Source organism: Lampetra fluviatilis, chromosome 19 (genome assembly GCF_964198595.1).
Source record: "Lampetra fluviatilis chromosome 19, kcLamFluv1.1, whole genome shotgun sequence".
Classification (NCBI taxonomy): Eukaryota; Metazoa; Chordata; class Hyperoartia; order Petromyzontiformes; family Petromyzontidae; genus Lampetra; species Lampetra fluviatilis.
In genome coordinates, this window is record NC_136293.1 from 9,024,841 (window position 1) to 9,049,477 (window position 24,637).

General features: G+C 49.4%; 1 protein-coding gene across 2 annotated transcripts in view; it reads left to right on the plus strand.

Moving 5' to 3' along the window:
* GALNTL6 (polypeptide N-acetylgalactosaminyltransferase like 6) overlaps positions 1 to 24,637 on the plus strand; it is a 259,772-nt gene that overhangs the window by 30,879 nt on the left and 204,256 nt on the right. Inside the window, exon 1 of one of the 2 annotated variants that reach the window (XM_078864979.1) lies at positions 2,547 to 2,559. The exons of the other annotated variant lie outside the window; for it this stretch is intronic. The gene's annotated coding sequence lies outside the window, so the exon portion shown is untranslated. Of the gene's footprint in view, positions 1 to 2,546; positions 2,560 to 24,637 lie in introns of those variants that run through there. 2 annotated transcript variants of the gene reach the window in all.

Consider the following 24,637-nt stretch of genomic DNA (forward strand, 5'->3'; position numbering starts at 1 on the left):
GGTCCGCGTCTCTGCGCCGAGTAATGCGCCCGAGTGCTGGAGGAGAACTTGCCCTTTGTGAGAAGCCAATTATTTTTCTACTCCCGGCCTGGGGGTGGAAAACCCGGGGCTTTGTTGTTCCCTCTCCTCGGTCCACTTCACACGGACAGGTTAGCTCCGTGCGCACGCAATTATTCGAACAATTACATACGCAATTATGTCATCGCATGCGCAATTATACGCACAATTATGCATGCCCGGATGTGTGGGCGCAACACGCGTGCAGTGCGCGTGCGCGTGTGCAGGTTGCAAGCGAATGGTAAATACGCGCCGTAGATTTTGCCGAATGCTTGGACCGGAATGGCACGCAGATTAATAAAAAATGAAAATAAAGTGACTTGGCACTTCGGGTCTTCTGCTTGGCTTGCGAGTGAATGCGAGAGCGTGAACCAGTTACGCTCACGGAGTCTCAAGACAGTCTTGAACAGAGACTATGTTCACACTATGGGAGTGCCATAGCCATGGCTGGCTTGGGCCCCTTGTACGAGGATTGAAATGGACCTCCCGTCAAGCCCCACCACACCCCACCCCCCTCTCTATCCCCTTCTACGTAGCCTGGCGCACGCGAGCTCCGGTGCAATTGCACAGCCTGTCTGTACGCTCGATTTGTGATGCAACTGGCTTATGTACGTACGTGCACGTTGAACTTCTTTTGCACCGTACATAGCGGACCGTGCAAATCGGAGGTGCAGGGAAAGGACAAAAAAAACGCAGTTCTAGAGAAATGGGTTTTCGATTTAGATTTTAAAGGGCATAGCTCCAGTGGCTTCCTAACATCGGAAGGAAGAGCAGTCCAGACGGCCGCAGAAGTGCATCTGAAAGCGCGCGATGCGGTGACCATCTTTGTTCGATGGCCAGCCAAAAGCCGCTGTTGCGAGCATGGTTAATGCTCCTTGATGAGATGAGCAAGGTATTGACATTGGCATGTGAGTGCCAGGTTGTGTGTCGGTGTGTCAGCGCGCCAGCTCGCCAGCTCGCCAGCTCGCCCTCCTCAGCGCGCCCCATCTCGTCAGATCTCGGAAGCCGAGCAGGGTGGAGCCTGTTTACTCTTCGCATGGGGGACCGGCAAGGGCTTGCCAGATGGTGTATCTCCTCGTGCGTGGTGGGGTTTCTCCAGGTTCTCTCTTTTCCTCCCACAATTCAGACACTCGCGAGTGCAATTTGCCAAACGATTCAGGACTCTCCTGAAAAGGATTGTAAATAATTAACTTTTTTTTTATGCCCTTTAAAAAAACGTACCATCCACATGCCTGGGATAATAATCTGTTCTGTATGCCCTGTATATTTTTTCTCTCTCACAAATTTGGGTCACGATGAATAGAGAAAGAACGAGATATAGACTCCATGTGACACGTTCCTTCCAATCGCAGACAGCTCTAATCAGGCAACTCCTGTGAAAACAACTCGTAAATCATAGCATGCCGACATGAGCGTGCTAATCAAGATAAAAAAAAATTCCATTTCGCAAACTGCAATCGGTTTCTCGGCATCTTGGCGTGAATCAAATGTCTACCTTTCTCCGCGGTGCAACGGCCAGCCTTGGACTTGCGATCAAGGAGGTCGCCGGTTTAACTCCACCTTGCGGTGGCGGTGGCAGTAGTGGCGATAATAATAGTGATTTTTATATTCTTGGCTCTTTCGGTAAAGTCACGTAGATAGGTTCAAAGAAAATAACAAAAAAAATCACAAAAAGCTAGGAGGTTTCGATCGCAACACAAGCGTTCGTTTGTTATTTTCTTTGAACCTATCTACGCGACTTTACCGAAAGACCCAATAATATGACTTCCTGCAGTCACGAAAGATTTAAGTCGAGATATTATTATTATTATTACGCAAACGGGGCAAATTGGGGAAAAACTATGACGGGCGGCAAAGCATGGCACTCGCGTACCCGATGAGCAGGGGGGGGGCAGACGAAGTTTCGCGTGAAATTGAGACGCCGCGTGGCACCGTGCCCGCCCTACATGTGGTGCCATCGATCCGCAAGATTTTTCACGGCGCTCTTTTGATGAGCTCCACCTGTTTGGATCACACCCCCCCCCCCCTGCACCGCCCCCCCCCAGACTATCCGCAACCGCCCCACTCTCGCAGCGACGCACAATCCTTCTCCCAAGTGGAATCAGACGTAATTTAACAGGCTTCCTTTAGTCTCGAGTCAATAAGCACTCCCTGCTGGGCACGCCATTGTTGGAAGGAGAGCGAGAGCGAACCTGGCGCAGTGCGTCTGGCCATCGAGTTGGGGGTCTGAATGATGAGGGGGGGGGGGGCGGTGGGAGGCGGGGGGGTGTAGGCGGCACCTAATGGAAAGTGGTTGGCACAAAGCAAACGGAGTTGGACGGAGCGGTGGGGGCGGTGGTGGTGGTGGTGGGGAGCCACGCGGTGGTGGCGGTACGGACGAGGGTTGTGCTGGCGAAAGACCGAGTGCCGTGTACACACGCCCACCACGATGCCCCCTTTGGAGAGATGCACGGCGGAAGAAAGAGGGCCCAAGGAATGAGCCGTGAGCCAGGGCGGACCGCGGTAATTATACAACGGTTATCTGGGGCGGGGGGGGGGCGGTCCATCTGTGCGATGTGGTTGGCTGTCTAGAGTTGTGGTGATGGTGAGCATGGGCGGTTGTCGTCGTCGTCCCTTTAATCAGTGGGGGTGGTTCAGGAACTCTCTGATTCGAGTGGGACGGGTTGGCCTTCATCCAAGCAGTGTATGGATCATAGCTGACAATGATGATGGTGACAATTATTTCGAGCTGTGCAGTGCAACTTTTTAATCCCCGTGTGCCCTGGATGCCGAAGCTGCCACACGGCTACTGGACCGTCAAGATGATTGGACATGTCTATAGCGAGCGCAAATGTGTGTTGATAATGCGATCGTTTTCTCTGAATTGTTTATGAATTCATCATTTTGCAGTTCTATTAATCATTGTTTCAGGCTGTCACATGTCACATGTAAGGCATTGGCTGAAGAAATAGATTTTGTATTCACGATGAAATTAATGCATTCAAAATAACAGTAATAATACATGATTATTTACTGATAATTAATAATTGGTGTTTACATAAATGTTGAAAGGGATGGGAGAGGGGGCGGGGTATAGTCCCCCCTTCCCCTCCCCGGGGATGCTGCTGGGTTGCAACTGTTACCACGCAATCCAGAGTGTCACCGGTTCGGTCTGATCTCCCGGCACGGAAGTTGAAGCAACTGCACGGGTTTCTTACATTCCTCCTCCGCCATCGCCTCTGCACACCCAGCAGTGGCTTAACCGAAAGAAACAAATAATAATTCCTGCAGTCACGAAAGTTCTAAAATTAAGATTGAACCACTTCTACGGGGAAGTTTTAAGCTTATCTTTTTTCTCTCTCTCTGGCGACTTGTTTTCTCTGCCTGTGTCCTTTCTTTAGATTGTTCACACTTAAATTCTAACTTAGCAATCTTTGAAATACGTAATCAACCAGGCTATACGTTAATTGTGTGTTGACCGACCCTCTGTGTTGTATTACATTTCGATATTTTACTAGGTTATTTAATTTTAGTGTGTCCTTCTCCTGATTTTCAGGCTTGCTTGCCGTGCCATCGCATTCGCAGCACCACGTCTGTTGACCACTCATTGATATGCTAATTTTTCTCTAACCCTCCTCCCTCTCTCTGCCTCCGCCCCCCCTCTGTCTATTTAAGGCCACCACACAGAGACGATCACCCCTCTCTGTTACCTGTGTTGCTCTCGCTATGTATCTTGGTGATATCTGTCTGCTAATATGTCTGTCTATAGTTTTCTGGTTAGATTTTATGTCGCTATTTCATTATACCTGATGATGATTGCTTGTGTTGCAATCGAAACGTCGTATTCTATTATTTAATTTAATTTATTATTTTATCTTTAGACGTGACTTAACCGAAAGAAACAAATAATAATTCCTGCAGTCACGAAAGTTCTAAAATTAAGATTGAACCACTTCTACGGGGAAGTTTTAAGCTTATCTTTTTTCTCTCTCTCTGGCGACTTGTTTTCTCTGCCTGTGTCCTCTCTTTAGATTGTTCACACTTAAATTCTAACTTAGCAATCTTTGAAATACGTAATCAACCAGGCTATACGTTAATTGTGTGTTGACCGACCCTCTGTGTTGTATTACATTTCGATATTTTACTAGGTTATTTAATTTTAGTGTGTCCTTCTCCTGATTTTCAGGCTTGCTTGCCGTGCCATCGCATTCGCAGCACCACGTCTGTTGACCACTCATTGATATGCAAATTTTTTCTCTAACCCTCCTCCCTCTCTCTGCCTCCGCCCCCCCCTCTGTCTATTTAAGGCCACCACACAGATACGATCACCCCTCTCTGTTACCTGTGTTGCTCTCGCTATGTATCTTGGTGATATCTGTCTGCTAATATGTCTGTCTATAGTTTTCTGGTTAGATTTTATGTCGCTATTTCATTATACCTGATGATGATTGCTTGTGTTGTAATCGAAACGTCGTATTCTATTATTTAATTTAATTTATTATGTTATCTTTAGACGTGACTTAACCGAAAGAAACAAATAATAATTCCTGCAGTCACGAAAGTTCTAAAATTAAGAGTGTCAACGGGGTTCAAGACGCAAGCGATCGGCAGGACGCGTGTGGTGGGGCAAAGTTTTTGGCTACTCCGTCTTTGCCGAGAGAAATTTCCACGCGATAAGCGACTTCGATGACCTTTCATTTGTGGCCCAGGTCGCTTCTGAAAAAGAAGGGAATAGCTATACTCTTGGTTCTTTCGGTAAAGTCACGTAGGTAAAGAAATAATAAATAAATACAATTAAAATACATTTTTTCATATAAAATGTTATTAATAAATAAACACGTTATTTATTTTAATATTTTATTTTTATTTTATTAATAAAAGTGTAGTTATTTTACTTATTATTTTATTTACCTACGTGAATTTACCGAAAGAACCAAGAGTATGGATCCTTGCAGTCACGAAAACTTCAAATCTAACAGGGAATAGCTCATTGGGCTGTTCCTGGTAAAATACAAGACAGTATTTTAGTGTTTTTGTTCTAACGTTCTGACCCACCTCTGCTGGACATCTTTGAAAAAGAGCGTTATAGCTCATCGGATTCCAGCGGTCTAAGTATTCTGATTCTGATCTTTCCCCAGGCGTCCGGCCAATGTGGGTGAGTAGGCCAAAGCACCCTCTGTCAGAGGGACTCTCTCTAGGTCCGCCTCGAGTGGAGGCTCCTAACCCGGCAGTGGTGGCACGAACGAGACATTTCAGGGATGCACCTTTACCCGTGTTACCCTCCCCCCCCCTCCGTCGCTTGCCGGCGGTGGTGGGCGAGGGGATCAGTGGGGGACTTGGGCTGGATAAGAGGCCTGTGGGGGGGGGGGAGCCTCTCGTGTACATGGGATGGCGTGTGATTGGTTATTGACGAAATGCAATGGGACTGCTGCAAAGTGGAGAAATAAATGAATGTTTGCGCACCGTTTCATTACCGACTTAATTTTTACTTTAGTTGTTCCTCGTGCTCTTTATTCATCGGCGAGAGGGAGCCCCGGGGATATCGTGGTGGTGGTGGTGGTCGGGTGGCCAAGCGGTGGTGATGGCTGGAAGAAATGTCTGCAATGATTTACCCCCCCCCCCACCCCCCACTCTAGCGCCCCCCCCACTCTAGTCCCCTTTAGCCCTTCTACCCCCACTGTAGCCCCCCACACCCCCACTTTAGCCACCACCCTCCACTCTAGCCCCCCCCATCCCCCATTCTAGCCCCCCATCCCTCACTCTCCATTCTAGCCCCCCACATCCCCCACTCTAGCCCCCACCCTCCATTCTCACCCCCACCCTCCACTCTCGCCCTCACTCCCCACTCTAGCCCCCCCCATCCCCCACTCTAGCCCCACCCCCCACGAGCCCCCCCACCTCCCACTCTAGCCCCCCCACTCCTCCACCCCTGCCAACCAACGCCATCACCCCCCCCCACCCCCCCCACTTCTCCCCGCCACCCTACCGCAAATTATTCGTCGTGATTTGTGTTCACGATTTAACAAAAACAACAACAACAACAACTTTCCTTTCTGCGGTTCTTGTACTGCACTGCTCCACGACGTGGCCACCCGAGTTCAATTCCCAGCCGGGGCTAACATCAGTGGCGAGTGGACTTCCAAACCATCCCCGAGGTCAATGTGTACACACGTCAGGCACTGGGGAGACAAAGGCGGTCGGGAGCTTGGCTATAACCACCGCCGCCCACCTCGTTGACCCACGTCCACCTTAACAGGCGCTCGCTAACCACCACTTGCCTCGACAGACCGTAAGACGGCTTGCATGTGACTGTGAGTTGGCACTCGGATCTCGCAGTGCCGGATTATCCTCGTAGCACAAGTAGCTACATATGCCCTGCACTTTCAAGGGCCCCGCGCTAAATGCTTTCAAGCTATCAATTCCGGTTCAGTGATTCTGCACTTGCTCTATTACTATAGCACTATACCGCCTTCAACTTTTACGAACGACTGGGTGTTTAAGGTTAGCGATTTGTCGTATTATCTGGCTGTATAGCAAATAAAAACATATAATTACTTAACTATGCAAGTAAAAAAATTTGTGTTTTAATATTCATGTTTTTTTTTATTCAGGGCCCCTTTAGAACATCATATGCTACAGGCCCCGCCACTAGCTTAATCCGGCACTGGGATCTCGCGGTGTCATTGTGAGGTGGTGGCAGTGGCGGTTGGTGCTGCAGCCAGAGACTTCTGACACTCGCAAGCGAGTCGTTCGTTAATTGCTCGGGCGACGGTGTGCGCCTGTGAAACTTATCAACTCACCTTGGAGCCCCCCACACTCCCAACACTCCACAGCCGCCCCCTCTCACCGCCCGCCACCAAACGCGCGCGCGCACCGAGCCATCTCGCTCCCGTAACACCTGCAGATGAGTCGCATTAATTCGACTTAATCCCTTTCCCATTTCATTGCGTGCGCCACGTTGCTTTTAACGCCACCCCGTGCCACGCGCCCTTCGTTCGGCATTAGGCAATTACGGGCGCCGGGAGTCTCGAGTGTTTTTTAAAGGTCCAGCGTATGACAACCGAGCGAGTCGGTCAGTCGGAGCGAGCCTTTGGCGTTTCTTTTTTTCAATCGGGGCGAGGAGAGGGATTGGACACCATTGAGATCGGGCGGGGGGAAGGGAGTCTCTTTCGCGAACGGACGCCCGAGACGAGGGCGGAGAGAATTCGATTCGGTAAAATTCGACGGGAAAACATTTTCGGTGGGGAGTGGGATGGGATGTCATGAGGCTATTTGTTAAAAACGTGTGAGCAAATAAGAACTCTGGGTGGAACAGCGCTCGAGGGGGGTGGTGTGGTCAGGACCATGTGCGGGGTCCGCCTTTTGTCGCTGCAGTGCTGACGTTTACACAGCACACCGGGGGGCCATCGTTTAAGGCCGAGTCGGTCGAGGTGGATGCCTGGGACCAGTTCGAATATTCGTCGCGGAAACGTCAGAACCGGGATTTGAATTCAAGTGGCCGGTTTCGGCAAGTAGCGGCACACTGACGACAATGCAACCACCACTCCACCCACAACAATAACAAAATACAAAGATTCCCTGTATAGCCTGAGTAGACTGTTGGGGCAAGTGCTGTTAGCGAGCACCTATGAAGGCCGGAACGGCACACGAGGGGATGGGTTGGCAGCACCACGTTTGACCACCGTTGTCTCCCCAGTGGCGATGTTTTCACACCGCACCAGCTACTCATTGGAGGCTGAGTCGACCTAGGGGAGGCCCAGGACTGGTTCAGATATTTGTTACCGATGTTGGCTATGAACAGGAATCGAACTCAGGTCGCCGGGTTTCGTAGCGCACCGTAGCTCCACGCAACAATTTCCCGCACGCGGATAAACGTACAACAAACATGCACACACACAACACACACACAACACGTACGCACGTGTGAGCATTAATTGAAGCGCTAACAGCCGAGCGTCCCCCTGTCCACGCGGGGAGGGCCCGCGCACGCAATTAGCGGCGCGGCCCGCGCGCACCCCTCTCCCGCTTCGCATCTCCGCCACGTCGAAGTCCCAAGGTCAGAGCCAGGGCCCATTAAGAGGCTCCCCCTCCCATTGTCCATAACGAGCATTTTTGTGTAATTATACTCGCCCGGCCACCGTGGGGTTTCCACCGCCGCTAAAGGCCACTCGAGTGGGCGAACGCGTCTGTCGGGGTGCCCATTAGTTCCGACCTTTATACTTTTTTTACATTATTTATCAACGTAATGTGTTTTATTATTATTCTTACTCTGTATATTTTCACCTCCCCCCCCCCCCACCGTGTACTCCCCTCCACCCCCCCCCTCTCCACCATGCTCTTCTCCAGTCAGGTTATGCCGAACATCTTCACTGACGCTTAAGCCATTAGGACGGCGCAGGATTTGCCTACAGCCCAGGTTTAGGAACGTTGATTTGTCATGAGATATGCGGTAGTATTTTAGACTTTTTTTGTCAGCGTATGATTGACTATGTAGTTATCTATTGATGTGTGCGTTTGATGATCCCAGATTATTATTCATATTGTTTCACGATTCAAAAAAATATTTCTTATTCACTCTGGACTTGGTTCAGGGACGGTGCATATTCCTGATGCCGTTAACCGGTGGATTTTGCTTTCTGAAGTGTGGCCACATGGGTACACTTTTTAATAGCACGATCAATGTTGCGCTTGTTTTACCCAGAAAAGCCTCACCGAGTCTCGTGAGAATTATTCAGCACGGTTTCCTTGGTATGCTTTTCGCTGTAGGGGTGTGGCGATTGCGTCAGCTATTCCAACTGAGTAATTAGTGGTGTCATTTTGTTCAAATTTGGCCGATTTGTTGGACCACGAAGCCGCCTCTCCATGGCTCTAATCTTGTCCGAATAATGTCATGGGACCGTTTGCGTCCACTGCGAGGCACACGGGCGCGCGTCGTGTTTGTTTCGCTTTCTACACACCGAAGCATTAATCAGGGCGGCCGGTGGATTTCAAACCGTGAACCTCTGCATTAAGCGGCGGACGCGCGTCACCGATCGGCCATGTAACCACCAAACTTAAGCATTTAATTGTTTTTTTCTTGCATTTGCCCACGAAATATATTTGACGGTTGTGCTGTCACTGCCGGTGGCATCCGACAGGATGGGGGGCAAAAATGTTTTATTTCATAGAGCCCACAGACAGAAATGTATCACACGGTGTCGGAGAAAGGCCCCGGAAATAGACGTCACAGAACTACTTCTGAAGTCACTTCGCAATCGAAGCCTCTTCCTGCACCAGGCAAAAGGCAAGCCGATCGACGCAACAAAAACGTGAATTCTCAGGGCTGGGAAAAAGCTAAATTCATTGCAAGAGCGAATGTGGCATGACGTTATGTTTGGCGAACGGGTTGCTGCCATGAACTCGCCACGACACTTGGCAAAACCGATTGAATCGTAGATTTGGATTCGAGTGCACAGTGGTGCTTGAGTTCGTAAAAAAAAAAGAACGACTTTGAGACATTAATAGTGAACGCCTTGGCAGGCGCCTCTGATCCAGCACTTTGAAGGGCTGGGTTGGTGGATTATGCAAATGTGTAAAACTCCTGCGCATACTGGGTTCCGAGCTGACCGGCAGATGGCAGTACAACAAGTGGATTAATGTAATCTGTATGGAGCTTTTGAGTGTTACCCCCTCATATTCCGTGGGGTTTCTGCGGATGCTGAGGTGTGCTCCCACAAGCCAAACTACTCGCTAATGGAATTGGCCAAACATCCTGTACTTTACCAAGCTGCTCGGCGCGCATTTGTGATGACAGGGAGCCAGAGGTATGGAAGCACAGTAATTCAGTACAGCAATGGATTGTTTTGCACGGCCCGCTGCTACCCACATTGTCCCCGCAGCCTATAACACCTGTTTTTTTGGCTTCCTGGTCTCCCATCCGAACATTATCCGGGCTCGTACCACGCCTGTCTTATAAAATCTGGCGAGATTTGGCGCGTCACAGGTGAATTGATGGCCAACCTCGGGCGCGGCATCACTGCATATACACACGCGCACGCACACGACATGCAAATATCACCCTATTTGCTCAATGACCAATCAGAACAAGCAATCGGTAGAATAACCGCCAGCTGATGATTACAGGACGTCGGCAGTTGCAGCTGTCGACGCCTCCTCAGGCGCGCCCACGCCAACCCCAGGGGCGCCAAAACGTCGGCCGCTCCGCCGGCACCGGCGGAACGGGCGCGAGCGGCGCGCGGGCTCGGGGCGCTTGACGCGGCGCGAAGCCGCTCTGATGAATCGCCGTGGCCCTTCGCGCTAAAAGGAGACGTCCCGAGCCTCCGTAATTAGACCCTCGCCGGCGGCGACGGCGACGAGCGCCGTTCGAGCCGGCGGCGGGAAGGAGCGGCCCGGCCTAAACGAGGCTCGGGGGGCCCATCTTCCTTTAAGCGTAGGAGTGCCCTGGGAGAGATCAACGCGCCGTCAACCTTCGCGGAAACGTCTCTCCGCGGAGGGTTCTCCTCCGCGGACGGGGATGACGCCGCTGCCGCTCGGATTGTGTCCCCCGGATTAAGACGGCCGAGCAGAGGAGAGCGGAGGCAGGGGGACGGCACGCGTGGGGACGATGGCGCCAGGGGAGCTCGCACCTGTGAAGCCGTCGGTTGGAAATGCGGAGGGCAAAGACGTGCCACCCTCCCCACCACCCCCACCACCTTGACCACCTTTTCTGACGGGGATCCGGAAGTTCGCTCGCTCAGGAACTGCAGTGGACTTCAGAAATTCAACGGAGGAGCCACAGCAGTTCATTCACCCAGACCAGAAGAACATCACGTGGCTCTCTACCTCGCAAATATACGGTCGTTCTTTAAGTTGCTATTCAAGCCCGATCCTGTATGCCCACTTAAGACAAATCTTTAAATCGATATAAAAAAAAGACGGCGGTTTCCTGCTCAAATGGGCATCGAAGCGGCGAAAATCTCCCGTTTACAGCCCTGAGCTAGTGATGGGAATTCCACATTTTTGCGGCGGGGTTTTCTCTCATAGGAAGGACAAATACTATTGACTTCCCCACAAAGCGAGACTTATTTTCTGGTCCCAAGAGGGATGATGGGCTGAGTCAACCCCCATACTAGCCACCAAGGTTGAATCATTGTCACGGATATCATTTTAATTTGATGTACAATCAGAAATGGTATGTCTCTGTTTCCACGTGTGCCGTTGGATGGGAGGTGATGGGCGTGGTTTGATCGGTACCATCAGCTGCGTCACGATGGACCTGACTTGTCGGGAGGCCGGATGTTGGGGCGGCCAACATTTTTAAAGGGGCCCAAGTCATGGGTTTATGTGACCCCCGCAGCCAATATTCACCACACTTAAGAAAATCATTGATTTGCAACGCCTGATTCCTGACAATTCATTGATTGGCTGGAGCAGGGCGGGGGTGTTGAATTGATCCACTCCTCCTAACCCTACTAACCACCATGCCTTCACCCCTAGACATAAACAAAGAACCGCCATATAGTCTTTAACAGACCGTTCAGAGAAGTGCTGTTAGCGAGCACCTTTGAAGGCCGGTACGGCACACTTGGGGGGTAGGTGGTCACCATCATGCAGCAGTCCAGATCTTTACACACTGCACCAGGTACTCATTTAAGGCTGAGTTGGCCTAGCAGAGGCCCAGGACTGGTTCAGATATTTGTTACCGATGTTGGCTATGAACAGGAATCGAACTTTGGTCGCCGGATTTGTCGCGTAGTGAGCTAACCACTGCACCACCTCTCTCCACAACACACACAGACGCTGCACATATCGGAGCATTCTAAATTTTACTCCTTCTGTTAAGACTCTCAATTTAACATTTTAACGACCGAAACGAAAAAAACATTCACACCGGCTCCATGAGTCATTTGGAAGCTTTATTTGACGCAGATGTGGGGCCTTAATTACCGTTCCTCATTTACCCTTCGCAAGTGCCATGGCTATAATTTTAATTGTACGCAGTGTACTTTTTGAAATAGCGGTTATGTGTCTTTGCCGCAGTCATTTTGCTGCGTCCATGGCAGACGAGGAACTTTAATAACGCTTTTTATGCGATGCCATTATGCACGCTAACCATCACGGATGTGGGTTTCATTTATCAAAAATTGCGCTTTTTGCATTTTCTTCTTTTTGCGCGGCACCACAACCGCCGCAAGGCCGTTGGCACAGGGGTCTGAGGTGACATGAAATCTCCACGACTCACCTCAGCCTTCTGTCGGTCACCGCGATATTTCCCGTCTCTCGCCCCTGCCGCGATGTTGCAAACAAACGGTGACGCGAGGCGCCACCACGCCCAATTATTTTTTTTGTCACTGGAACTGTGAAAAAGAGCTTCATAGCTCATCGGATTCCTCCAGTATGAATAAAGATTCTGATTTTGATTCTTTTCCAGAAATGCCATTGGTACAATTTGATCTTTAAAGTTATTTTTTTTTTATCATGTGGTGTTTATTTTTGAGCTCCGCTGATTGTCCAATGGCTCCGTGACCCTTTGTATTTTAAAGTATGCTAGGTTCTCTACATAAATATTGCTATGTGAACGTAAACTGTATTGTATTAGAATCAGGGTTGGCAGTATTGGAACATTTACGAGCAATGAAAAAAACACATTTTTTTATCCTGCCTTAAAATTGAAAACTATTTCCGTGATTTTTTATTTTAATGAAAATGTTTTAGTGAATTGATTTGCTATTTCCTAAGCTCTTCTGTACAATAAAAAGGTGTTGACATTGATGAAAGATGTGGAAAAATAGCCGTTTTTATTTGCTTATTCGGCAACCCAGAGAGGAGGCCCAGAAGATGTCATTGATTATGTCACGGCGTCTTTAAGTAATGTCTGGAGAAGCACAGTCGGTAAAATTATATTTCTGCTCGACAAGTTGGGTATCTTGGGGAGTTCATAATGGCTGTGTCGGAGCGCTAAGCCGGAACCGCAGAGATTAAATTCAGGTTTCAGCCACCCGTGATTAAACTAGCTTTTCAAGTGGAGCAAATTGATGATTTCAGCCCGGTCACCAGTGACTGCAACAACACAAAATCCCCCGTTGTATTAAATTAGTTTTTTTTCTTCACTTAATTTAGCAACATTTCAGCTCTGAGATGTAAACATTGCCGGTTGGATTGACACGCGACGACGCTTTGCAGCGTAAATAAAAGTCGACCCCCTGGTCTGGATAAAGAGGTGACTGAAGCGGCGACAGGAGCGGGCTCTGTGAGATCGTTTTTCTCCGGGTTTGCTGTCTCAACGCGTGGTGGTGCATTGGGAGCTGCAAGCGTTCAGATGGAATTTTTCTTCCCTCGTTTACCAATGGCGGTAACTGTGATAAAACTTGAGTGGAATAGAAAAAACCCTTCACAAAGCAATAAGTGTGTCGTATGATTCAGAAAAAAATACGGTCATTCGTCAAATATATGGAACGAAAAATAAAGAAATAACCAAATAATCTGCGACACATTCTTGGAATCGCTTTGAGAGACAAAAAGAGGACCGTATGGAGCAGATAATAGAATGACGTCGTCCGAACTGTCAAGAGAAGTGACCTTGGGCGGAATGCTTCTTGATGAGAGGCTAGCGACGTTGAACTTCTTTCGCAGTGCACATAGCCCACCGTGCTCATTGGAGGTGCGGGGGCAGGGACAACAAACTAACACACAAAAAGCAGTTCGAAGGAAACGAGTTGACGATGGACGGATGGTCAGGAATAACAATGGAGCTGGCGGCCAAGGAATGTGAACGCGCCTCCCTCGAGAGGACCATTCACCAAGCAGGCGGAGCGACGGCATCGGTTTGTGAGCAGGTGGCATGCTGGTGGGATTCTTCCATCGCAGGGATCGCGAGAGGTGGCAGCGACTTGGGGAGGCCTTCCTCCAGCAGTGGATTGTCTATGGCTGGATGGCTGCTGATGATGATGAAGAAGGTAAAGCTGTTTAGCATTCAACCCTTGCATTTTCTGCTAAGGGCCCAACAAGAAGCGGCCGCTAATCCGTCGGCCCGAGCACACGGGGAGGAGAGTTCCATCCTGTGCGGCCCTCGCTTAATTGAGCGTCTTCGCGCACTCAACGCGGATCTATAGTTCCTGTACCCGCCGAGCCATTATCCTTATTCCGTTTGCATAAGTAGCTCTGTTGGGGGGAGGGGGGGCAAGGCAAAGATTGTTGCTTGTTTTTCACCATTAGCATAAACGCAAAGAAGAAAAAAGATTGTATACGGTTTAATAGTGCCGGCACGTAGTTACGTGGAGGTTGTGTTCAGTAAGCCGGGGCGGTCGAGATTTTTTATTCACGAAACAAAGAAAGTGAGATTTGCATGAAACAAAGAGAGTTAAATCGGACGCAGGTTTCTGCACGCGTGTGTATCGTTGTTTCTGTGAGTTACCGGCGGGGCGTTTTTTTTGGCTACTTAAATTGAAATCGTCATGATCACTGTTTGCACGGAACGCAACCGAGAGTGTGTCCACTGAGGAGATGGAGCGGGGATAGCAAAAAAAATACTTTGTGATGCAGGGGCTTGGTGGTGGATTATTGCATCGCGGCGCTTGGGGAAGCCTTCATCCAGCAGTGGATTGACCAGGGCTAATTAATCTTTCGGTAAAGTCACGTAGAAGGGAAATAATAAAATAATAAAAATATAACATAATAAAATAATTCTCACGACGTTTCGGGCTACAACGCAAGCAGCTGTCCTCAGGTGAAGAACAGGTCTGTTTTTCAGACATTTTATTATTTTATTATTTCCCTTCTTTACCGAAAGAACCAAGAAGATGAATCCCTGCAGTCACGAAAGCTTTAAATCGAAAATTATGACAATGATGTTAATTCTTGCATGCCATTGCGGCCGCCGCTTTTACGGGGCATTTCCCGTAGTTTCGGCTGTCCGTAATTGCATTTTGGACTCTTTCGAGTTTAAAGAAGGGAGCAAAAGACATGAAGGAAAGGCAGGGGTAGAGCATTAGGGATGATTAAGTCCGTGGGGCTGCGGAGAGTCGTTAAGGAAGTGTGGAAACATTTCTCACGGCGGTAGATGAGCCGCCGAGGTGACGATTGCGAAATTACAGAGGCGCTCGGCTCAATAGCGGGAACGGAGATAAAATATTTCAATTAAATGCAAATGGGCGAAAGGAGAGGTCGGCCTCGTGCGATGCTCTCGGACAAGGCGCGCGCACGTTCGCTTGGCGCGCACGGGTAGATTTCGGAAGATCGTGTGAATGTAAAACAAAATATTTAATCGAGATCGCGGATGTTGCTGATGGCAGGAATTGTTGGCGGAGTTGATGGGTCGGTGGGATCGTTTTTGAGACTGTGGCTTGAAAGGTCGTGTTCTTGGCAATGAGGAGACGCATTGTGGGACGGATGTGTGACTCGCTCATGCTCACGGTGAGGAATAGTGAGCGCGAGCATGTCCAACCGCTCCGAACCGTTTGAAATATTTGTGTTAAAAAAAAAGATTCAAGGTAAGCGCCTATTTTCAGAATGCGGTGAGCAACCCTGCTTGTACTTTCACGATCCTTTAGTTTTTTTGGTAACTATTTCTTTGAAGCGTTGTATCGTCACACACGCACGCCCGGTGTGTAAACATAATAATTGTGAGGGCTCGCGCGAGACGGGTGTGTGGAGCGGGTGTTCCATCACTCAATAATTCCAAATCTCCAGCCGCCTGCGGTCAGCGTCGTCGTTACGGGTCGACGGGACCTAAGGCCGACAACGATACGCGAATGTCAGCCTGACAAGGCGCAACGACGCAGCCTGCTCGCATTGCCACCTCTCCGGCACGGTGGGAATCCGGGTGCCACTTTGGTGCAACCGGAGCTCCCGTACCGAAGTTAAGAGAGCATCTAACACGTAGGCTTTCGCGACCAATATTATTCATAATCAACGTTTTTGGGTTAGATCGCTTTATTTATTAAGGTGTCGTAACCCTCCACCACCCAACACGGCCAATCAGCAAAAAAGTGTCACGTTGACAAAGGACAAATAGCTCACTGCTTTAGCCCACCGGTGTGTTGAAGCGTGAAACCACAACATTTACAATTTTTGAGTACAACGTTTCGCTGGTAATTGCATCCAGCATCATCGGGAAATTCGCCAGAATGGTGAGGCTCTGCTCTGTCTCCCGTTCTTATATAGAGCAGCAGCAGGGTGACGTCACTTTTTTACTAATTGCCCGTGTCGGGTGGTGGAGGGTTACGACACATTTATAAATAACGCGATCTAAACCCAAAAACGTTGATTATGAAGAGCATCTAACGGCGACGCGTTTGTACCGACAACCGGTGCCGCTTCATCAACGCCTTCCACGTAAGCTCGTTCTACAGATGGAAGCCTCGCCGAGTCTCAAGACTCAATGTCCGGCCCATTTTCTCTAAGTTAGGTTGGCATGGTGTCATTTGACTTTGGGGGAGTTCCACGACATCGGACGCACGTTGAACGTACGTACGTGCGTACGTTTGTTGAACTTCTTTCGCGCCGTACGTAGTCAACCGTGCTAATCGGAGGTGCGAGCTAATCAGATGTGTGGGGTAATTCATTGGAATAAACAAGTAGTGGCGTTTTACTTGGGCATACTTTGTCATTCGATTCGATAAGGGTAATTCATCCACCTTTCTGCATAGGAGAGATGCTCACTTATCTCCATGGTGGCGTCGGATGTTCTCACATGAGAGGATGTTATCATCCACGCCGGGATTGGCGGTGGTGCATTCAGTTTCGTTTACGCGTCAACCCCATCGATTTATTCCGTAAATGAGCCGTATTTTCTCAAACTATAATCACCTTCCAAAATGACACCCAGTGTATATTATCGGGGTAATTTTGAAATTTTCACTCTTTGAAGTTGCCTCGTTTGTGCACCTGCCCTTTCCGCAGTCGAAATTCACGAAGCCCGCTCACTTTTCCTCCGACGCGCAAAGTGTTTTTTTTGGGGGGCTGTGGAGGTAATTTGGACTTCTCGGGAGGGAGACTGCACCCAGGAGGTAATAGCGCCGGCGTGTAATGGCTCAATTCGTCCATGGCCGAATTGAGCCCAATTCATCTGAAACAGGGGCCCCTTTTCACACGAGAGAGAGAGAAACCGGCGCTTTTGTTTTGACGCATCTTGCAGCACCGCCGCTCTTCGTGGGATGGGATCACGGCTTCGAGGGCGGGCGTCTCGCGGAGACGAGCCCTTTGCATCGCTCATTTGTGTCTCGCGTGTCACGCGCAGCCCGGGTGCCACGCCACGGACCCCCAAATTGTACGCGGAGACAAAGGCAACGAACAAACCCCCGCGCCCCCATCCTTCCCATCGCTCGCTCGCTCGGCTCTCACTCTTTCTCTCTCACCCTTTCTCTTTTTTCCCCCCGCTGCTCCCTCCCTTTTCTGCCACATCGCCCTTGGGGTGTGAAGGGGGGAGAGAGCATCACTGTCCGGCTTGAATCATCACAACGACCCTCGGCCCATTAGGGCCCTGCACGGGGCAAATTTGCTTAAGACGAATGTACCCCCTGCCGGTGTCGTTAAAGAATAATTTTTGCATAGCGGCACGCACACAGGCACAATTGCACGCACTCAGGGCCGTACGCGTTAACCCCTGCGTCAGCGCTCGCTAGCGCGGTGAGCAGTGCAGTTCATACTCGGGTTGCCACAGCCATGGCGAGATGTAGACTTGATGTGGTGTGCCGGGTGCATGAACATTTTGCGGGTTGCTGACACGGACAGAACGTTCGGGAATGTAGCCCCGAGTGTGGGATTTAAACGATAACAATAAAAGCAATTTTAGTGGAATGGAAATTCAAACTTGGGTTTGACCTACACGCGGGGTGTAAATGATTCGGCCCTGGGGATTTGACAAATGATTTTGATTCAGTCATAATTCGATTCGAGAACCGATTATTTTAAACATTGTGGTGAATGGTAGTGACTTCTATTCGCTGCATCTACATTTTGGAAAAAAACATAAAATATTACGCGTGAGAATGTATGCGTGCATTATGGGCTTAATTACCCAAGGCATTGTTTCATGTGTAATCTAAACAGCGCCTAAATCACTAAACCTAACCGCTTTATACAAACGCATGAAAATAAAAATAATAATAATCCATACATTACAAACAACACCCCACAATGGAACACAATTGTTTGCCAAAGACACGCGTGTGCAGAGTACACTGATGCTAGACCATTGCTTGTTTTGGGGCCATTTATGTGCTTTGAAAGAGGGCCATTGTCCATAATGTCACCCCTTAGACATTGTTTCCTTTTAATGCCACGGTGTTATTGACGAATGCGCTGGGTTGTTTTGTTGTTGTTGTTGTCGCCTGTGCTTGTGCACGAGCGCCACGGCGGCATGCAGGAGCAGCATCACCACCACCACAAGATGATGCTTTAGGCCGAGGCTGCGGCTAACCTGTTGCCTCCGTCGTCATGGCAACAGGGCCTCAGATCCACCTGCGTGTGTTCAGCCAATACGGGGGGGGCGGGGGGCACCAAGCCGAGCTGAGCGCAAGAAAATTTGAAAGGTTTTTTTTGTTACACGCGCAAATAAAAAAAAGTTTGACCCAGTGTCATATTCCATCATGGTCGTTGAAAAAGACACAATCGATCAGCTGTGTGTGGGGCATTACGGTGGCGAGATGTTAAGTACCTGCGCCTGGTATACAGGTCATAGGTTCGATCCCGAGCCTGGCGCCTGTATATTTGGAGTGTGCGTGCCTCTCTCGCCGTGGTCGCGTTAATTTTTCTCCGGGCCCTCCGGTTTTTACCGCCACATTTAGAATGAACGTGCGTTTAGAGTGGTTGGCTGGTATAAATTTCCACATGGTGTTAATAAGCCACTTCGTTGAGCTGTCATTTGTGGCCAGGCCGCTTCTGAAAACAAATTAACTATGCAGCTCGGAGGGCCTTACCTGGTAAAATAAAAAAAATAGTTTGTGAGTTATTGTGGTGTTATTTTTATGGCTACTGCCCCTTTCGTTTCGCTCTCGATTCCCCTATTTGCAAGTGTCGCGTTCACGGCTTTTGTTGTTGTTGTTGTTGTTTCTACGTAGATTAGTTTATTTGTTAGACGCACGGTTTGTTTCCTTGCCCTTCACCAACCACAACAACTGCCGCCTGCCCATCTCATGAGCGGGTTGGAGGAGGAGGAGGGGGGAAAACTCATTACGTTAAGAAAGCCCTCGGTAAACACACATTACCATGTGAGTGCTTTGCGGCGCTTAAGTGGATTGCGAAGGCATTATGGCTTATTTTTATATATATAAAAAAAAGATGGTGCGGCTTATTCACTTGGGGGAGACTGGCTTGAGTTTGCCTCGCACTCCGTTATTTGTTTGTGTTTTTATTGCGGCGTAAAGAAAACGAATCGCCTTTATAAGCTGCGGCGTCTTTATTTATTTTTTAAATGAGAAAATTGTGTTTAGGATGCTAATATAAATAGTGTTATGATGAAGATTAAACTGGAAGCTAATAGCCTAGATGAGCCTCAGTTGGCACAGCAAGAGCTCCCAGCTGTGAGGCTGTGGGTTCAAATCCCAGACGAGGTCAACCCAGCTCAACCGTATGACCGTAAATACCAACTTAATTCTAGATTTGAAGCTTTCGTGACTCCAAGGATTCATACTCATAGGTTTTTTCGGTAAAGTCACGTAGGTAAGAGACTTGTGTTGCCTCCAAAACGTCGTGATTTATAATTTTATTTCTATTATTATTTCTATTCTTTAAATTTTTTATTTTTTATTCTTACCTACGTGACTTTACAGAAAAAACCTAAGAGTACGTAAATACCAACGCCACCACCAACAAAGACAAAGATCCCCCGTGTAGCCTTAACAGACTGTTGGAGCAAGTGCTGTTAGCGAACACCTATGAAGGGTGGCAGGGTACACGAGAGGGTGGATGGCCAACACCGCGCCCGGCCGCCTTTGTCTCCCCAGTGGTGATGTTTACACACCGCACCAGGTACTCATTTGAAGCTGAGTCGACCTAGGAGAGGCCCATTACTGATGCAGATAACGTCACTGGTGTTGGCCATGAGCGGGAATCGAACTCGGCTAGCCGGGTTCGGAGCGCAGCGTGCTAACCGCTGCACTACCTTTACACCAACACCACTATCACCACCATCACTGAATGTTAAAATCAATATTCGATGCTCGAATGACGCTCAATCACGAGAGAGTCGAATCATTTGCCCGCCTAATCAGCATCAATATCTTCATCATAATCGGCATCGTTCGTACCGTCGCTCAAAGGCCAGCAAAGTACCATCCTGGTGTGGCCACTCGACTTGCTACGGGGAAGTCAACAGCGATGCTGACGTTGGATCGACTGTGGAATGTGAATTTCCACCACCGGCTAGTGACTGCCAAAGAAGATGCATGCGCACCGTCCAGTCGGTAAAACTTTTGACCCTTGACTTGAGCAGAGCAGAGGCGACGTGGACTAGAAACGTTCCTGATTATTTTAATGAGCGGTAACGCTGCGCTCAGTGGTTATGCAGGGTCGGTGGACCGTCCTTAACACACATAAGGAAGCTTCGGGGCTGCCAGTTCACTCTGATTAAACATAAACACGTACACACATACACACACGCGCGCGCGCGCGCTTGCATGTGCGCGCACGCACGTACACACACACGAGCCTACGTGCACACACGCATGCGTATATATCCGCACGCACGTGGTTCAAAGATCCCCCGTGTAGCTTTAACAGACTGTTGGGGCAAGTGCTGTTAGCGAGCACCTATGAAGGCCGGCACGGCACACAAAGGGGTGGGTGGCCAGCACCACACCCGGTCGCCTCTGTCTCCCCAGTGGCGATGTTTACTACACACCGCACCAAGTACTCATTTGAGGCTGAGTCGACCTAGGGGAGGAGGCCCAGGACCGGTTCAGAATAATCGTCACCGGTGTTGGCCATGAGCGGGAATCGAACTCGGGTCGCCGGGTTCGTAGCGCAGCGTAGCGCTCTCCGCTGCACCACCGCTCCCCAAGTGTACACTCACGTGCTCACTCGTGCACACAGACGCATGCTCACCCCGCACATACAAATACACCTCTCCACCACACGCACACACACAAATTGAATGCGCACACACACAACACCCTCCACAGCAGTGATGTTGTGTCGCCAGCCGGTAACTTCTCACTGCTGAGCAAAAGCGTCCCCCAGTCTCTTCCCCACAGAGGTGGGACAAAGTCATTGTTATGCAAGTCCAAGTCGAGTCGCAAGTCATCAAATTCATGACTCGAGTCCAAGTCACATGACTCGAGTCCACATCTCATAGGTGGGACAAAGTCATTGTTATGCAAGTCCAAGTCGAGTCGCAAGTCATCAAATTCATGACTCGAGTCTGACTCGAGTCCAAGTCACATGACTCGAGTCCACACCTCTGCTTCCCCATTCCCTTCCCAGCTGCCCCATGCCCAGCCATGGCCTCCGAACTCTGTGAGTCTCTCCTCCGCTTCTCTCCCTTCTCTCTCCCCCTCCACTCCGCGCTTCATTTTCTCTCTCTCTCATCAGCTGTTTGTTCTCATGACATGCCCTGCCCATTTCCACTTCACTTATTTCCCTTCAACAACAGCATCACCATCAGTGCACCCCCCACCTCTGCTCTTTTTCCCATTTCTTCGCCTATCTCAGGGGTCAGCAACCTGCGGCTCCGGTGTCGTGTGTGGCGGGCTCGTTAAGGACCGCTTCGTGCCGTTATCTATTAAGGACCCACCGGCTCGTATATGAACCACGACAGAGCATTGCGTCTCTTGAAAAATTTGATGTGTTTTTTTTTGTGTGTTACCGAATTCTTGTTATTTTGGTCGCCGACCCCTCTGGACTATCTTCTTGGACGTAACTCCTCTTACCTGTGCAGCGCAATTTTTCGCTTAAAACAAAAACAAATGCAACCGCGATTGCGCCGTTGTCGCCCCTAACCACGGGGAGGTGGAGCCGGCAGACGCAACGGGGACCTCTCTGCGGATTAATTAGCACGCGACCATTAATTCTCCCACCAACACACTCACTCGCTCCGGGCCGGTTTTGACTCATGGCTCTTGTCGCGTTCGATTGTTGTCACCCTCGCGAGCCGTCGCTTTGCTGGAGAGATGGGAATCATAATTGTCACGTGTTCTTGCATCCTGAGGTCGAGGGCCAATTGTCTCCGTGCCCTGTATCGGCCGTTTCCAACTTCCGATCCCTGGCCCGCCTCTCACGCCCCCCACCCCCGCCACTGACAAGAGTGGGTAATGAAGAAGGAACAAAGGGCTTTTTTGTTGTTGCTATTTTTCGGCTGCCGCCCTTTGCCATGCGGTCGCGGAATTATAGTTCACTTTCTTTCCGTTGTTCTGGGATTTTAAATGGTGTTTGTTTATCGGCAAGCGGCTGGAGGGTTTGTGTTTTTTGTAATTGTGATGGTAATGACAATGACAGTAATAATGTCATTGTTTTGTTTACCAAGGAAAGACACTTGCTCTCTCGCTCTCATGAAGGTCGGTGCCGTGATATATCTAGGCCAATTGCTTTAATTCATGCTTGTGTCTTGCGTGTGTCGGCGTGGATGTGTGTGGGAGGATTGGAGAAAACCCACACGCATGTGGGACATGAAGCTCACTCGCCACCGCCCAGACACCCTGTCACGTGTCTAGTTGCTGTACTGCTTCTTAAGAGATACCGACTCCTTCTCAAATTCCTGCCAAGGGGGCCCTTGTCTACGATGAGCGATTGAATTATATGATTCATCACGAATGTGAATATATTGGTAATAGTAATCATGCCCTTTATATACTCAGGGAAGTCTCGTTGAGGCTATTTTCTTTTTTAGATACGGTTCTGCATTGGGGTTGTTTGATCAATTCCACCAACGAGTGTGGAAGGAGAGCAGAGTACCCAGAGAGATCTCATCATGCATATGAAGGGGAAGAGAGGGCATCGGGGGGGGGGGGAGGGAGCGCCATCCAAGGCTCCGCACAGATAGATGTAATAATCCCCATCTGTTTTGTCATCTCCTGTGCGCCTCGCAGTCCAAGCCTACATTAGTCCTAGCCAGAGTCCCCCATCTCGGTACTAACCAGGCTCACGCCTGCTTGTACTTGCCGAGATCCGCCGAGATCGGCCGGGCGCGTTGCGGGGACGATCCGTTCGCCACGTCAATGTGACCCCTGGCAGGAATTTCGCGTCCTCGCGGATAAAAAATTAACCCGTAAAAACAAAGTTTTCACTATAAATCCTTTATATGCGTGGCATCGGGGCGGCTAGAGTCCTCTCGTCCTCTGGCTTGAGATGGCTGCCACCTATGGGTCAGATGATTGTCTGGCAGCATTAAACAATTGGTAATGAAATATTTATTTATTTTTCCCTAAACAGTGTAAAATTTTGGAAAAAAATTTTTTCACGAAAATGCTATTGTCACGCACAACGAGTCTGTGTGCAAAATGTCAGCTCGATTGGATCACGGGAAGTGGGTTAAAAAACGACCGAAAGATTTGCACGATCCTAAGCAAGCAAGCGAACTTAATATAAAGGATTTTAAAAAAAACTGCACGCTGCGGCGCCCCAAAACTCGGCGCATCTTGGGCGCCATCGCTTCCTCGGGGGAGCAGCGGAGGAGAGTGCGGTGGGGGGGGGGGGGGGCGCTTCCACTGTCTGTCGCTGGGCTGCCCACAACCCCCCTCGGCATCGGCTGGCGTCTGGCTGGAACGCAGAGCAGGAGCCGGCTACGCAAAGCAAGTTCACTTTTAATTAAGGGGCTTCGTCTCGACGTGGCGGGGCGGGGCGGGCAGGGGCACCCCGGAAATTGAATTATGGGAGCGCCAGGGTTTTTTGGGGGGGGGGGGGCTTTTTTTGTAAAGTGCAGGCTGTAATGTTCGTGGAGGATTTATCATTTTATCACGTGTTTATTTTATTTTTAGAAAGACCCGGGCCCATCGTGTGGCCGTTTAAAGGGTAGTCGTTTGGCCTGATTTAGATATTACCATCTTTCCTCTACAGTCGCAGCCTCGTGGGCGATTTTCACACGAAATGTTCGCCGCATTAGAGCGCATATTTAATTTCGAGCGAATTGCGCGTTCGCAACACGGCAACGGCTGTTTTTTTCAGGGGGATTCCATTTCGAGGTTAATTTACTTTCATTTACATTTGCACATTGCATTTTGTCCGAGTGAAATGAAGGAGGTGGAGGAGACGGTGTCCCCGAGAGGACGACCGCCTTGGTGACCGCTGGTCGAGACTAACGACGGGGTCAAAGCCAAAGAATGAGACGCGCCCGAGGCAGACAAAACGATCGCCGCTGGCAGGGGGCGAAGGGTTTCGTTTGTAGCGGTGAGGTGGATTGTGGCATTGCCAGGACCATGAGCAGTGGCAATTTCATAGGGGAGGGTGGGGGAGGCCTTAATCTGGCAGTGAATAAACCATGTCTAATGACATTGTCGATAACGATGATAATTGTGATAATTAATCATACAAGAGTGTTTATAATTGGTTGTCATTGTATTTAAACAAAAAATACATTTATACTTATTTAAAAAATATTCATCAAATTCCTACTTGCCCGTACACACACTTGCCTGCCTACCTGCTCACCTATTCACCCATCTGCCTACCTACACATCTGTGTACTTGCTTT